A 16,288-nucleotide genomic window follows, 5' to 3' on the forward strand; every position below is an offset into this window, starting at 1 on the left:
GGACTGTTGAAGTTGGTGAAGGCTCTGTAATGGTGTGGGGCGTATGCAGTTGGGGTGATATGGGACCCTTGATACGTCTAGATACGACTCTGACAGGTGACACATACGTAATTATCCTGTCTGATCACCTGCTTCCATTCATGTCCATTGTGCATTCCGACGGACTTGGGCAATTCCAGCAGGACAATGTGACACCACACACGCCCAGAATTGCTATAGGGTGGCTCCAGGAACAATCCTCTGAGTTTAAACGCTTCCGCTGGCCACCGAACTCCACAGACATGAACATTATTGAGCATACGTGGAATGCCTTGCAACGTGCTGTCCGGAAAGATCTCCGCCCCTCATACTCTTATGAATTTATGGACAGCCCTACAGGATTCATGGTGTCAGTTCTCTCCAGCACTACTCACAAGGAGACAGCACGACCGTGGAGTCGGGGATTTGTCCCAAATTTTGTGTGGTGAAAGAGGACCCCTAACACCTCACGTGGTTAAAATATTAGGTCGCACTACCCGGAAAATCCCGGAAAAAATCGATCCAAAGTTTCTTAGGTGTCTTATGAGTATACAATGTTAGTCCATGGCCGACCCGCCGTTCGACGTCGATGGTTAAGGCTCGGACCCTTACGCCACATGTCTCGGGTTCGATTCCTCCTCTGCACTTTTTTTCTTCTGTTTCATTTTCTTTTGTTATTCCACCAATTATTCAAAAAGTTTCTCAAACCTACATTATTTTAAAACATTATTTTAGCTCAAGAACGTAAAGTTTTTGATTCACTGAAATATATTCGTGCTCGTTGTTCTATTTCGTTTTATGGGGTTTCAAGGTTTAAAGGGGCTCTAAGTTTCCTTTAATTTACGTCTATGGTCACAATCTTTTCTGTTTAACAGGAAACTTATTACATATACGGGTCACTTTTTTTTTTCGCGAAGATGTCGCAACTTGTATAGGGGCTCTGTAAGGGTCCCCTTGGGATTATAACGGTCATCTCCGCATTGGAGTGTGCGCGAGCCGTGAGAAGTAAATGGCAGTTTGTTTTTCGATTTCGTCGTGAACAGCCGTGCCTGTTTCAAATTTCAACGTATTATTCCGATCCGAGGTTAAACATGTCGACTGAAGAAGTTGCTGGCTCGTCTCGAACAGGAGAAGAAATTCCTGAAGAATCCATTCATAGTGATCTATTAAAATTACAATTGAAGGACGCAGTGGCGTATTATGAAAAGCTGTTGATGGAAAATAATTTAATTACATAGACGTCTTCGGAAGAAATCTCTCGCGATGCTATGTTCTTGTTTATAATTATTATATGTATAAAAATTGAATGTTTCCCAATCGACTTTGTTATTCTGATTAAAAACCCAGTGTTTCTCCTCATATACTTTACAATGAAAAATGGAAAACCCACCATCATGAATTGTGTTGTTCGACAAAAAGAAAATAATTTTTATTCAATAATGTGACTAATTTGTAAAAGATAATGTAGGTTTGGGAAACTTTTTGAATAATTGGTGGAATAACAAAAGAAAATGAAACAGAAGAAAAAAGTGCAGAGGAGGAATCGAACCCGAGACAGCTGGCATAAGAGTCCGAGCCCTAACAATCTAGGCCAGACGGCAGCTCGGCAATGGACTAACGTTGTATACTCATAAGGCACCTAACAAACTTTGGATCGATTTTTCCCGAGATTTTCCGGGTAGTGCGTCCTAATATTTTAACCACGTGAGGTGTTAGGGGTCCTCTTTCCCTACACAGAATTTCGGACAAATCCCCATCCCCACGGTGGTGCCGTCTCCTTGTCAGACATTAATCGAGTCCATCCCATGTCGTAATGTGGTACTTCTGCGTGATCGCGGGGCCCTACACGATATTGGGCAGGTGTACCAGTTTCTTTGGCACTTCATTATAGTTGTGGAATTACGACACCGACTTTGCATTTTTCTAAGATACAACCGCCGCAAACAACTGACATATGAAGTGCTCAAAATGTTGATCTTGAGCATTGCTAAATTCTGTGAAGCGATTCTGAAGGAACAATAGTGAACGTTGAATTTCATCTGGAGCTAACGACAGCAGAGGTCAGTGTTGTAAAGCATTGCCATCCTCCAAGAGTCGTCGCTGTTTCCCAACAGACCTTTTGTTTTAATTTTCGCCACAGATAAAAGTACAGATGTGTAATGTTTGGTGAGTCCGCCCTGTTATTCGTGCGGTCTAACGCACTACTTTCCGGGCGGGTAGGCGTGCCGGTCCCCGGCACAAACCAGCCCAGCGGATTAGTGTCGAGATCCGGCGTGCCGGCCAGTCTGTGGATGATTTTTAATGCGGTTTTCCATCTGCCTCGAACTCCTTTTATTCCGCTTCAGTTACACTATGTCGGTGATTGCTGCGCAAACACTTTCTCCATTTACGCGTACATCATAATTACTCCACCAAGCAAACATTGGGATTATACTCGTCTGGCAAGAAGTTCCCGGGAGGGGGGGGGGGGGGGCGGGGGGAGGGCGAGGAAGGGGGGTGTACACTGGGGACCGAACCGCACATTAACCCTGGATTCAGTGTGGGGCGGCGGTGGGGTGAGTGGACTGCTGTCGCCTATTGTGAGGTTGTGAACCACTGAGGGCTACGGCGGGGACGAAGCCTCTACGTCGTTTCTAGGGCCCCAGTTCCGTACAATACAAATGTTTGGTGAGTGGGCAGTCTATTTTGCGTTATCGACCACTCCAATGGTCTGTAAATATTCTCTTAAGAGGGTTTGTCATTATGTGTACGAAATGGGATGGACGTCCGTCATCTTGGTACCACACTGATTGCTCTATGCCCAGTGCGGTATCTTGCAATAACTGCGACAGCAGCATATATTAGGAACTCGAGATACTTGAGTATATTTCGGTTCCCCGCCAATAAAACAGGGACCAATGATGCGGATCTTAAAAATCACGCGCCGATAGTTGATAGACCAATAGCGTTGTTTTTATCCATCCCTTTGACTCACCGTGGATTTTCAGGAGACGATCGTTGAAATCGCGAAGACTGACTTGACCATGGTTTGTAAACGATTGGGTTGCCCATGTTTTGTAAATGATACTTCTCCCTTAAACAAAATTTTGCATAGATACGCTACATCACTTTTCGTAGATAACATTTACAGAACTGTAAACAATTTTGGAAGCCATTACCATGACGCTGTAGAAGCAGTGAAATGTAAAGAGGATGAATTTCGAAGGATGCAGAGTTCGCAGAACGCTCGTTTGATTGATCTCTCTCGTACTTCCGAGATGACCCTTAATGACATTTGCATTGTGTGTTACTGCTGTTAAAATGTTAGTTTCACTTTTTTCATCAGTTGCTCTCCTTTTTCCTTGACGTTTTTTATTCTCCACCCTTCGAGTTTCTAGAACTTCTTTTTCGTTTCCGGAAAGACAAGAGTGCATAGCACAATCTGGGTACTCTTCAGCACAGAACCGCACAGATGCTCTTATAGTTTACCGACATTCGCCATTGACTTTCGTATACGTTGTGAATGTCTCAATAGCTTTACGGGCAATTTGGCTCACTGTTGTAACACCAAAACAAGAACTGGTGGGCTTCAAGTACACAGATAAACAAAAGAAACATATGTGAGTTACGTGTACGCTTACATTTGATACGACAGGGCAGACGGTGGAGGAATCTCTTAAGCTGACGGCGAGACAGTGGTCTTGCGGCGCTGTTATCTTGACAGTATTTGATCGACCCCCACAAATGTTATGTCGTCGAAGTTCTCTTAGAAACTTCTTTCAGATGAACAGAAGTATATAGTTCCAAAAAAAAAAAAAAAAAAAAAAAACGAATTCGTTGACGTAACTCGACAAATATTAACGGAAAATGTTATTTGCAAACGTCAGAAATTCACAAATTTTCCGCTATAAGTTGGCGAAAACCTTGCCTCGATATATATATATATATATATATATATATATATATATATATATATATATATATATATATATATTCATTCTGGATATATTTGAGGTGACCTGTCTCAGCTGTCTCTCCCTGCAGAGTTGAGTGACAGTCGTGGACGCTGTATCCAGTTTAATATTGGGTGATATTCTCCGAAATATTTCACCAAGGTAGTTAAATGTTGGAATCCGTTTGATGCAGCCTGATTTACTATCGAGGATGGTAGCATTTCTGTTGGTGAAGAATTCTTTTTCGAAGGAGATCTGCAGTCAGGTTTTTCTACACATTTCTTTAGGGTTTCGATCTGATTGCATGCTGTGCCAATGTTTGTGAAGAATATGAGTAAGCTATCAATGAGTGCCAAACAGCTGATCTCGATTTCGTTTGTCCTGCCTTTCCCTAACTTTATGCTACGGTCTGTCGTGACCAGCTCCGTGCACCGTTCTCTTATGACTTCCCCCAGAACCAGATTAAATAACATAGATAATAGGCCGTCCCCTTGTCGCACACCAATTTTGATACAGAAATGATCTGAAGTCTGCCTATGAGTTTCAGCTAGGACTGTGTCGGAGAGTGGTTACTTGATGAGAGAGGTGCTCTTAGTATACGTACCAAATTCATAAAACGTGTACAAATATGCTGTGCAGTCGATTGAATCATATCCTTTTTTGAAGTCCACGACGGAGCACACACCTGGTTTGCAGGTAATTTGTCTGTGGCTGAGTAGAAGTTTCACTCTTACAGTTAGTATCTCATCCGTTCTTGAACATCCTGAGTAGATCCCTGCTTACTCTTCACCTATGGAGTTTTTCACAGTGCCTTGTGTAATTTTTGGCAGGCTGTCGGACAAAAATGTATAGGTTGCTGGCAGGAGATAGATCCCTCTGCAATTATTAACATCAGTCTCGTTGGAGCCTTGTTATTCCTCAGGACTGAATAGCTGCTTTCAGTTCTGCCTTCGCGGGTAATGCTGGTTCTGTTTGGACATGTAAACATTTGTGTTGTACGTACTAGAGGAACTGTCTCTGCTGGTTCTGGAAAATTCAGTGTCGTTGTTGTTGTTGTGGTCTTCAGTCCTGGTTTGATGCAGCTCTCCATGCTACTCTATCCTGTGCAAGTTTCTTCATCTCCCTGTACCTACCGCAACCTACATCCTTCTGAATCTGCTTAGTGTATTCATCTCTTGGTCTCCCTCTACGAGTTTTACCCTCCACGCTGCCCTCCAGTACTAAATTGGTGATCTCTTGATGCCTCAGAACATGTCCTACCAACCGATCCCTTCTTCTAGTCAAGTTGTGCCACAAACTCTTCTTCTTCCCAATTCTATTCAGTACCTGCTCATTGGTTATGTGATGTACCCATCTAATCTTCAGCATTCTTCTGTAGCACGACATTTCGAAAGCTTCTTCAAAAAATGGTTCAAATGGCTCTGAGCACTATGGGACTTAACTTCTGAGGTCATCAGTCCCCTAGAACTTACAACTACTTAAACCTAACTAACCTAAGGACATCACACACATCCATGCCCGAGGCAGGATTCGAACCTGCGACCGTAGCGGTCGCGCGGTTCCAGACTGTAGCGCCTAGAACCCCTCGTCCACCCCGGCCGGCTCGAAAGCTTCTGTTCTCTTCTTGTCCAAACTATTTATCTTCCATGTTTCACTTCCATACACAGCTACACTCCATACAAATACTTTCAGAAACGACTTCGTGACACTTAAATCTATACTCGATGTTAACAAATTTCTCTTCTTCAGAAACGCTTTTCTTGCCATTGCCAGTCTACATTTTATATCCTCTCTACTTCGACCATCATCAGTTATTTTGCTCCCCAAATAGCAAAACTCATTTACTACTTTAAGCGTCTCATTTCCTAATCTAATACCTTCAGCATCACGCGATTTAATTCGACTGCATTCCATTATCCTCGTTTTGCTTTTGTTGAAGTTCATCTTATATCCTCCTTTCAAGACACTGTCCATTCCGTTCAACTGCTCTTCCAGGTACTTTGCTGTCTCTGGCAGAATTACAATGTCATCGGCGAACCTCAAAGTTTTTATTTCTTCTCTATAAACTTTAACACATACTCCGAATTTTTCTTTTGTTTCCTTTACTGCTTGCTCAAGTTCAGTAATGAGTTGAAATACTGTGCTAGTAGTAAGTAGATATCACCACTGGTCATGGCCATATCAAGTGGGCGTGGTCTGAGACGCAATATTGATTAAATGTGACAAAATTTTTGAATAAAAGTCTTCCTTTTCAGCAGCACAATTACCTGTTACTCCTGATTGTAAGCGCCGTGTAGTATGTACAGAAGCGCCTTGCAGTAAGCAGCCATTAGGAAGCAGACGGCGCTGGTGCCGGACCGATCTGCCACTAGTATTCCACGCAGCCCGCCACCCGCCGGTGTAGTGGTAGGGTAATAAGAGGCGGCACTGGACGCCCTTAAGCGCCGGCTCGCGGGTTTCTCACGGAAATGCGCCCGCCGACCGTCGCCCACCCGCCCAATGACATTCCCGTCCCGTCGGCGATATGTTTACACGGCACGTTAAGCGTTATATCTAAATTCCGGCGTCCCTGCTTGGCATGCGGGCCCGCGCGGGCACTCACGTAATGCTACTGCAGCGCGTACGGCCGGAATGCGGTATTAGCGCGCCTCGCCTCGCCTCTCACAGACACGGATTCCTCGGCTCTGCGCCACACCGTCTGTGGTTTATCTGGGGGTCGGACACGCTCAGAGCTGGCCGTTGGGCCCCCAGTCCTGGACAGAGACGTCCTATTCGCCAGTGCAGTTGGCAGAACTTAAACAGTTCGCATTCCCATCCGCCATTCCACAGATTTTCATTGCTTTCTTCAGCCACTGCGAATGAATTGTCGACCATTCTCTTAGTTTAATTGTACATGAGTTAATGGTTTAAGGGGGGTAGGACGTCAAACGGGCCAACTTGGAGCAGGAGAGCCACCACAGGACATTTTAATTTCCACTGTCTATACTTTTACAACTAAATTCATAAAACTTTGTCAGCATGACCAGGAAGGATTCAGGATTCACACTTGTAGTAGCGGAAGTTCAAAAATATAACGAAATAATTTTTTTTACATGTGAAATTTCATCTTTTTTCACTTACTATTGGCTGCATTTGTTGCTATAGGTACACTTTTCTTCATAAGTAAGAGAGACTGTCCGATGAATTTTGCACAGCATACAAACCATACTTACAAACTCTAAAATCTATTTAATTTATGAAAAATGAATGAGCTGTTACGTTTTAAACTTTATATTTAGAAAAGAATCAAATTTTCTCGTTAATTATCTCAATTTTTACCACAGTTTTTAATATATTTGGAAAGTTCTAGAGTTTCATACACCTGTAAGTATGGTTTGTATGCTGTGCAAAATTCATCAAAGAATCTCTCTTACTTGTGAAGAAAAATGTACCTATAACAACAAATGCAGCCAACAGTAAATGAAAAATGATGAAATTTCATATCTTAAAAAAATTATTTTGTTATGTTTTTGCACTTCCACTGCTATGAGTGTGAATCATGAATCCTTCCTGGCCATGCTGACAAAGTTTTATGAATTTATTTGTAAAAGTATAGACAGTAGAAAACAAAATATTCTGTGGTGCCTCTCCTGCTCCAAGTCGGCCTGTTTGACGTCCTACCCCCCTTAAAATACGTCCGTGGAGTGTCCCCCAAATTACTTGGCATGGACTGGCGCAGACGGAGCTGTGCGGGAGTTGACTCCATTGTGAACAGCCACTGTGCGGTAGCGACTGCCTTGTAAAGGCTATCACGCGGTACGGAAGGTGCAAAACGGCAGCTGAAGCCCACGCACAAACGCCTATCCAGAGTAACTTCTAAGCGACAACTAACGCGTGTGCAAAATATTAATTGTTACGTCAGCCGGCCGCTGTGGCCGAGCGGTTCTAGGCGCTCGAGTCTGGAACCGCGCGACCGCTACGGTCGTAGGCTCGAATCCTGCCTCAGGCATGGATGTGTGTGATGTCCTTAGGTTAGTTAGGTTGTAGTAGTTCTAAGTTCTAGGGGACTGATGACCTCAGAAGTTAAGTCCCATCGTGCTCAGAGCCATTTGAACCATTTTTTTTTTTTGTTACGTCAGTATGACCAATAACTCAACCGAGATAGGCTTTCAAAGTCAATAATTTCTCACTAGAGCAAAGTAAACTACTATTTGCATACGCAAATCATCAAGCAAGAGTATGACCACGTAGTAAAACAATGAACATGTGTCATTAGGAAAGCAAGTGTCAGTCTCCTGAAAACCTATTCGTCAATATAATCTAAATACACTCCAACACAAAAAAAAAAAAAAAAAAAAAAAAAATTGACGCACCACAAACGAATTAAGGAATTATCCGAAATGGATAGAAATAGGTAGATGTGATGTACATGCACAGACAAACAAATGATTACAAATGTAGAAAAAATGAATAATTTGTTTAAGAGAAAGAGCTTCACGAATAGAGTAAGTAAATAACGCATTTTTTGACCTCTGGCCCTTATGCAGGCAATTATTCGGTTTGGCACTGATTGACAGAGTTGTTGGTTGTTCTCCTGAGGGATATCGTGCCAAATTCTGTCCAATTAGCGCGTTAGATTGTCAAAGTCCCAAGCTGGTTGGAGTGACCTGTCCCTAATGTCCAAACGTTCTCAACTGGGGACAGATCCGGTAACCTTGCTGGCCAAGGCAGGATTTGGGAAACACGAAGACAAGCAATAGAAAATATCGCTGCGTGTGGGCGGGCATTATCTTGTTGAAACGTGAGCCTGGGTGGCTTGCCATGAAGGGCAACAAAACGAGGAGTAGAATATCGGCGACGTAACGCTGTGCTACAAGTGTGCTGCGGTTGACAGCCGAAGGGGCACCCTGGACCATCACTCCTGGTTGTTAGGCCATATAGAGGGTAACAGTAAGGCTGCTGTCCCACCATTGTCCAGGGCGTCTCCAGACACATTTTCACTGGTCGTTCGGGCTCAGTTTGAAACGGGACGCATCAATGAAGGCAATTCAACTCCAATCAGTGAGATTCCATGCTCCGATGACCAGTGAAGACGTGACTGGCGAGGGCCCCACAACCAAGAGTGATGGTCTTGGGTACCATTTTATTTCACATCACGACGCCTTTGGTTGTCATACAGGGCACCATTACAGAACAGCGGTACGTCGTCCATATTGTACGCCTCTTTTTGTTGCCCTTTATAGCAACCACAAAATGATACGCTGCTCTCGCATGAAGTTGCTATGGCATTTAAATTGTATGAAGGGCAGCAGCATTTAACTTCTTCTTCCTTCTCGCAGTCAAAACAAATGGCATGCTTGGAACAAGCGTACCATAAGGCTGTTTAACCAACAGTCCTGTAGTCTCACTCGCAGTCAAAACAAATGGCATGCTTGGAACAAGCGTACCATAAGGCTGTTTAACCAACAGTCCTGTAGTCTCAGCAATACTCCACGTCTTCCATGCCAAAATGTTAGCATCTGGAAAAGCTTCAAGGCCACCATAATCTGCTTGGTTGCCCCATACAACAGCGAGTGTCAGCCATGTACTACCTCCAAACACAGCCTGAACATCGCAAGTGAAGTTCAGATGGAGTCCACGAAAAACATTTGGACCTCCAATCAATTGCTGTTTATTAAACTGCCCAGCCAAGTCAATATCAATCGCCTTCAAACTGCGATACACGGGTACACTGCGCCGCCAGTGACGACGCCATGCTCGTCGCAGAGGCATTACTGTGACACGTTAACACAAGTGAACGTAGACATGGCTGACACTGGCTGTTGTATGGGGCAACCAAGCAGATTATGGTGGCCTTGAAGCTTTTCCAGATGCTAACATTTTGGCATGGAAGACGTGGAGTATTGCTGAGACTACAGGACTGTTGGCTAAACAGCCTTATGGTACGCTTGTTCCAAGCATGCCATTGTTTTGACTACGAGAAGGAAGAAGAAGTTAAATGCTGATGAGTATCTGTTTATATGGGCGAAAGTTGACAATTTCAATTGTAAAATAAAGATCAACGGTGACTGTATGATTTATTATAGACAATAAAGCACGGAGCGTCATTCGCTCTGCGAACGTCGAGGAGTGCGGACGCATAGCTCTGGGTGTCTCGCTGGGCGTTGGCTTGCTACGTTCACTTGTGTTAACGTGCCACAGCAATGCCTCTGCGACGAGCATGGCGTCGTCGCTGGCGGCGCAGTGTACCACTGTGTCGCAGTTTGAAGGCGATTGATATTGACTTGGCTGGGCAGTTTAATAAACAGCAATTGATTGGAGGTCCAAATGTTTTTCGTGGACTCCATCTGAACTTCACTTGTGTTGTTCAGGCTGTGTTTGGAGGTAGTACATGGCTGACACTGGCTGTTGTATGGGGCAACCAAACAGATCATGGTGGCCTTGAAGCTTTTCCAGATGATAGCATTTTGGCATGGAAGACATGGAGTATTGCTGAGACTACAGGACTGTTGGCTAAACAGCCTTATGGTACGCATGTTCCAAGGGCTTCTTGTGGGTCGCAAACATGAGGAAGAGAGTAGTTCGTTATGATGATGACGTTTTACAGCAACTGCTAGAGAGGGCACAGTTACTTTGTACTGGGCTCGCTGGCGATCATCTATAAGTACTACGACTATGAGACTGCGGCAAAAATCGTGGGCTCATCTCTCAGTGCACATACTCCCAACTAAAACCCCTGAAGAGCAGCCGCAAGACTTAAATGGTGTCGAAGTTCCCGACATGTACATTTTTACAGTGCTCAGCAAAGGAGCGTTGGTGCCACTGAGGCTGTTCCTGAACCAGGGTGTCTTAGAGGGACCCTTGGGACCCTTAGCCGTTTTATTCACGTACATGATAATATAGCACACCCCTCCCCACTGCCAGCTCCCCGGGATCCCGCGTTAACGCCACAGCAGAGCGTGAAACAGCATGAAACCCCTTAGCTGACATTTCGTCGAGCGGTTTTGAACTGTCCCTAGTGGGTCCACCCTTTATACCAGATCAAAACTTACGCACTGCACTCTAAAGGGGTTAGATCACGTGCAGTGGTGTTGCAGTCCCACAATGTCCTTACAGTGGGGTTAAAACGCCAAGGGGATGGCAGCGGTCTCGAGCGTTGACAAGAACGTCGTCCCGTTGGTCTCGCACCGCAAACTATAGTTTTCAACAGCGAAATGTGTGGTAATCAACGTCTCAATAGAAGGACTGGTGTCACTGACGCCACTTATGCCACCCCTTGAGGCCTTCTCGTGTCAAATCTGAGTGGCGGTGTGTCTGAAATGTTTCCCTCGGTCACTTATAAGAAAACAGTGTGATTTCAACACTGGTCAGATGCACGGGAAAACGGGAGATAACCCAGTATTAATATCCTAGCCGATTCACACACAACTCAGACAAGGCATGGAACAATAATTCCTCCGCCATAGGAACTATGAAGGAATTCACAATCTGCGAAACAGAGGTTTTTCATCGACATATGGTACTGAAGCTGCTCACGCAATCATGCTTCAGGTATCACGTACACTCCCTTATTACACGAGCTAATTAGAGCACGTATCCTAGTTCTAAGATGGCCAGTCGAGGCGATAGGGTCCAGGGAGCGCTTTTTCACGGGGTTGGGGCCCAGGCGGTCAAAACGCCGGTTGCTCAAAAGCAGAACCACCTTGATTCATCGAGAAAAAATGGTTCAAATGGCTCTGAGCACTATGGGACTTAACTTCTCAGGTCATCAGTCCCATAGAACTTAGAACTACTTAAACCTAACTAACCTAAGGACATCACACACACCCATGCCCGAGGCAGGATTCGAACCTGCGACCGTAGCGGTCGCGCCGTTACAGACTGTAGCGCCTAGAACCGCTCGGCCGCCCCGGCCGGCTCGTCGAGAAAGAACTTGCGTGGATGTTCTAGACGAAGGTATCAGTATCAGTATCAGAAAATGCTCTCTGATTCACGGTTAAAGAAAACTAGAAGACTCCTCTGGTAAAAGCTAATAGAATCGATACCGCAGGACAGGCTACACAAGAAAACCTTTGCTTCCCTCACCAGCCGAGTCAGACACACAAGCTCAGAGAACTTAACTAATTATGTTTTAACCACTCAACTGGTGAGGAAGGCTGAAAGGAAGCTGATCGATGGAAATGACAGCCAAAGTTAGCCTATCGAAAGCACAATTATTTTTATTTTTTGTTTTTTTAATACTCTGAGCACTATGGGACTCAACTGCTGTGGTCATAAGTCCCCTAGAACTTAGAACTACTTAAACCTAACTAACCTAAGGACATGACACACATCCATGCCCGAGGCAGGATTCGAACCTGCGACCGTAACAGTCGCACGGTTCCGGACTGCGCGCCTAGAACCGCGAGACCACCGCGGCCGGCTCGAAAGCACAAAAGTCGATCTGAAAACTAGTTTTCGAGGGTAGTAAAATAGTTGCTCTGAAGAATTTAAATGTGTATTTGTTATCGAGTCACTGTTATTGATTTTTGTGATCTGCACATTCGCTTCACGAGACGAGTACATAGCAAATCATCAGTACTATGTATATATGAATATCAGTTAATATGGATCGATCAGTAATAAAACTCGGCTTCCACGGCGTCTTTTAGTTAGTGCATATTTTTCACCTTATATGAAAAATTTACCAAACAAATACGAAAAGTGAAATTTGAAATTAAAATGAATGAAAACGTATAACGTGAATACGCTGCTTCTTTTGTTCGTATGGCACATTTTCATAGCTAAACATAGGATAATAGCATAAAACTCCGAACATAGTTGTAGAATGAAGAAGAAATTTAAATAAACACAGTCCATGTGAAAAAAAAAATGGTTCAAATGGCTCTGAGCACTATGCGACTTAACTTCTGAGGTCATCAGTCGCCTAGAACTTAGAACTAATTAAACCTAACTAACCTAAGGACATCACACACATACATGCCCGAGGCAGGATTCGAACCTGCGACCGTGGCGTCCATGTGAAAAACACCATATTCATTTAATACATTTGTGACTGAGGTGCCCACAATGAAAAGGATGTATGACGGTCTCTAACAGACTAAAACATATAGACGTTCAAATACAGATTGCAACGATACATCGATGTGTCGGAATATCAATGATTTGTTAGAATTATATCGATATTCAAGCATCGAAATTACACTGTTTGTTAACTGGAAATGTATCTTCTTCCTGTATGATTGCACTAAGTACTGGATGTAAGTAATCACTGTTTTCACATATGTTGCTGTCGGATTGGTCTTCAGTGTTAAAATTGCATTTGTAACGGATGACAAGCGTCATTGATCAATGACCTTAGGGCACCATGTTAATGGAACGCAAAAACAATAAAAAGTGATAAACCTATGTTTGTGTTAGTACAGCCATCCCCCACCAGAAGAGCCTCTGTCTCTTTTACAGGAACTAAAGGCTAATTTGACTCACTAACCTATGCTAATAACAGCCATAGATAGCTTATCGGAAGCACTACGGGACTTAACATCTGAGGTCATCAGTCCCCTAGAACTTAGAACTACTTTAACCTAACTAACCTATGGACATCACATACAACCATGCCCGAGGCAGGATTCGAACCTGCGACCGTAGCGGTCGCGCGGTTCCAGACTGAAGCGCCTAGAACCGCTCGGCCACACCGGCAGGCACGCCCGTTGGGCAATTTGGTCACAATAGCCATACGTCAACACGATATCGACCTTTCCGCAATTGGTAAACGGTCCATTTTAACACGGGTGATGTATCACGAAGCAAATACCGTCGGCCCTGGCGGAATGTTACGTGATACCACGTACTTATACGTTTATGACTATTATAGCGCCATCTATCACAAAGCGAAAAAGAAGTGGTCGAACTGAAACTTGCATATTTCTTTACGTACTACACGAATATGTAATAAAAATGGGGGTTCCTATTTTAAAAAAACGCAGTTGATATCCGTTTGGGCCGGCCGGTGTGGCCGTGCGGTTCTAAGCGCGTCAGTTTGGAACCGCGTGACCGCTACGGTCGCAGGTTCGAATCCTGCCTCGGGCATGGATGTGTGTGATGTCCTTAGGTTAGTTAGGTTTAAGTAGTTCTAAGTTCTAGGGGGCTGATGACCTCAGTAGTTAAGTCCCATAGTGCTCAGAGCCATTTGAACCATTATCCGCTTGGCCTATGGCAGCGCCATCTAGCGGGCCAACCATAGCGCCATGTGGTTTCCCCCTTCAAGCTAGACGAGTTTCGTTCTTTGTAGTTTTTTCGTTTGATGCTTATTTCGTGATATATTTGACCGGGTCAGTATCAATGGACCACCCTGTATATTACACACTCACAATATATAGCGATAGTAAATTAAAAACATAAGCCTTGGTCATGAATCAGTTAAGCTTTTAGTGCAAACATTATCAAAAACCCTCATGTGGTTACACGAAGCATACGACTACAGACAGAATCTGTGGCGTGTGACTTTAATTTATAATCTGTATGGATAATGGTAAGCAACAGCATGCTTTTAAGCCTAATGACAGATGTAGATTCGTGGTCAATTAAAATTATGAATTGCAGAGGTAATAGTATTTACAAAACATTTGTCCTATTCTCTTCCTGTGGATCAGGATGATGTTTTGGTATAGATCGATTCAATGTAATGTTTCTTGGTCTACCATATTACACCCTACGTTGAGCAGACAACCGAGACACGGAGCCACTCGTCTCAAAAGGGTTTTGAACACGGTGAGAGTCTTGTGTAGAATTGTCGTCTACCAAAACTACGATTCGGTGGTGTTGGTACCCTAAATAAATGACGTAGTAAACAGTAGGATTACCGGTAGTGTTGGTAGCACTGGTGGAGAAATAAACACAAATTAATGTGTAAGAGACAAACTGGGAGCCGACGACATTTTTTTTTATCTGTTGCGTTGCTTGCTTTGCATGTAATTAGGATCGGACATCCTTTAGTGTTTGTCCATTGTGTACCATATTTTGTATCATTAAAGAATGTAAATTGCATTTTATAAGTAATAAAAATTACTTGATAGCGTAACTTCCTCGCTTTTATGTAAACAATGCAATTACATTTGATGCAGTACAATTTACATGCATAGACATAAAAAATGTGTATATTACTAATATTATAATTATTACTTTGTGCTGAACAGAATGTACTTCATCAGGATCAAAGGAAACAGTTTCCTGTTGTTATTCATAAATGCGGAAGTTTTGTATGAATAACAGAAACGTGTTTCATGTAAGTTCGATGAAGCATTGAAGCGATGTTGTTTGATGTATTATTGTTTTGCCTTGTTTTCCAAAAAAAAAGATGTCTTATTGTCGAGGAAATCGCATTTTCTAGTGCCGTATGGTTAATCTATATTGTTTTCTTTATTTTTACTACAACATCCCTCTGTATCACGTTACACATCAGCATTTTTCAAATAAAACAAGCGAAAAACAGACAGCTTAAGTTCTTCTGTTTTTGTTGTTGTGGTCTTCAGTCCTGAGACTGGTTTAATGCAGCTCTCCATGATACTCTATCCTGTGCAAGCTTCAACGTCTCCCAGTACTTACTGCAACCTACATCCTTCTGAATCTGCTTAGTGTATTCATCTCTTGGTATCCCTCTACGATTTTTACCCTCCACGCTGCCCTCCAATGCTAAATTTGTGATCCCTTGATGCCTCAGAACATGTCCTACCAACCGGTCCCTTCTTCTTGTCTAGTTGTGCCACAAACTCCTCTTCTCCTCAATTCTATTCAATACCTTCTCATTAGTTATGTGATCTACCCGTCTAATCTTCAGCATTCTTCTGTAGCACTATATTTTGAAAGCTTCTATTCTCTTCTTGTCCAAACTATTTATCTTCTATGTTTCACTTCCATTACATGGCTACACTCCATACAAATACTTTCAGAAACGACTTCCTGACACTTAAATCTACACTCGATGTTAGAAAATTTCTCTTCTTCAGAAACGCTTTCCTTGCCATTGCCAGTCTACATTTTATATCCTCTCTAATTCGAGCATCATCAGTTTTTTTGCTCCCCAAATAGTGAAACTCCTTTACTACTTTAAGTGTCTCATTTTCTAATCTAATTCCCTCAGCATCACCCGACTTAATTCGACTACATTCCATTATCCTCGTTTTGCTTTTGTTGATGTTCATCTCATATCCTTCTTTCAAGACACTGTCCATTCCGTTCAACTGCTCTTCCAAGTCCTTTGCTGTCTCTGACAGCTCTGCTGTAAATACTGTTTAATCTCAAGTAACAAACGGGAGGATAACTATGTAGAGCATAATGGTCCGTAGGTTACTCAGTCCCTT

This window comes from Schistocerca americana, chromosome 3, assembly GCF_021461395.2.
Source record: "Schistocerca americana isolate TAMUIC-IGC-003095 chromosome 3, iqSchAmer2.1, whole genome shotgun sequence".
NCBI lineage: Eukaryota > Metazoa > Arthropoda > Insecta > Orthoptera > Acrididae > Schistocerca > Schistocerca americana.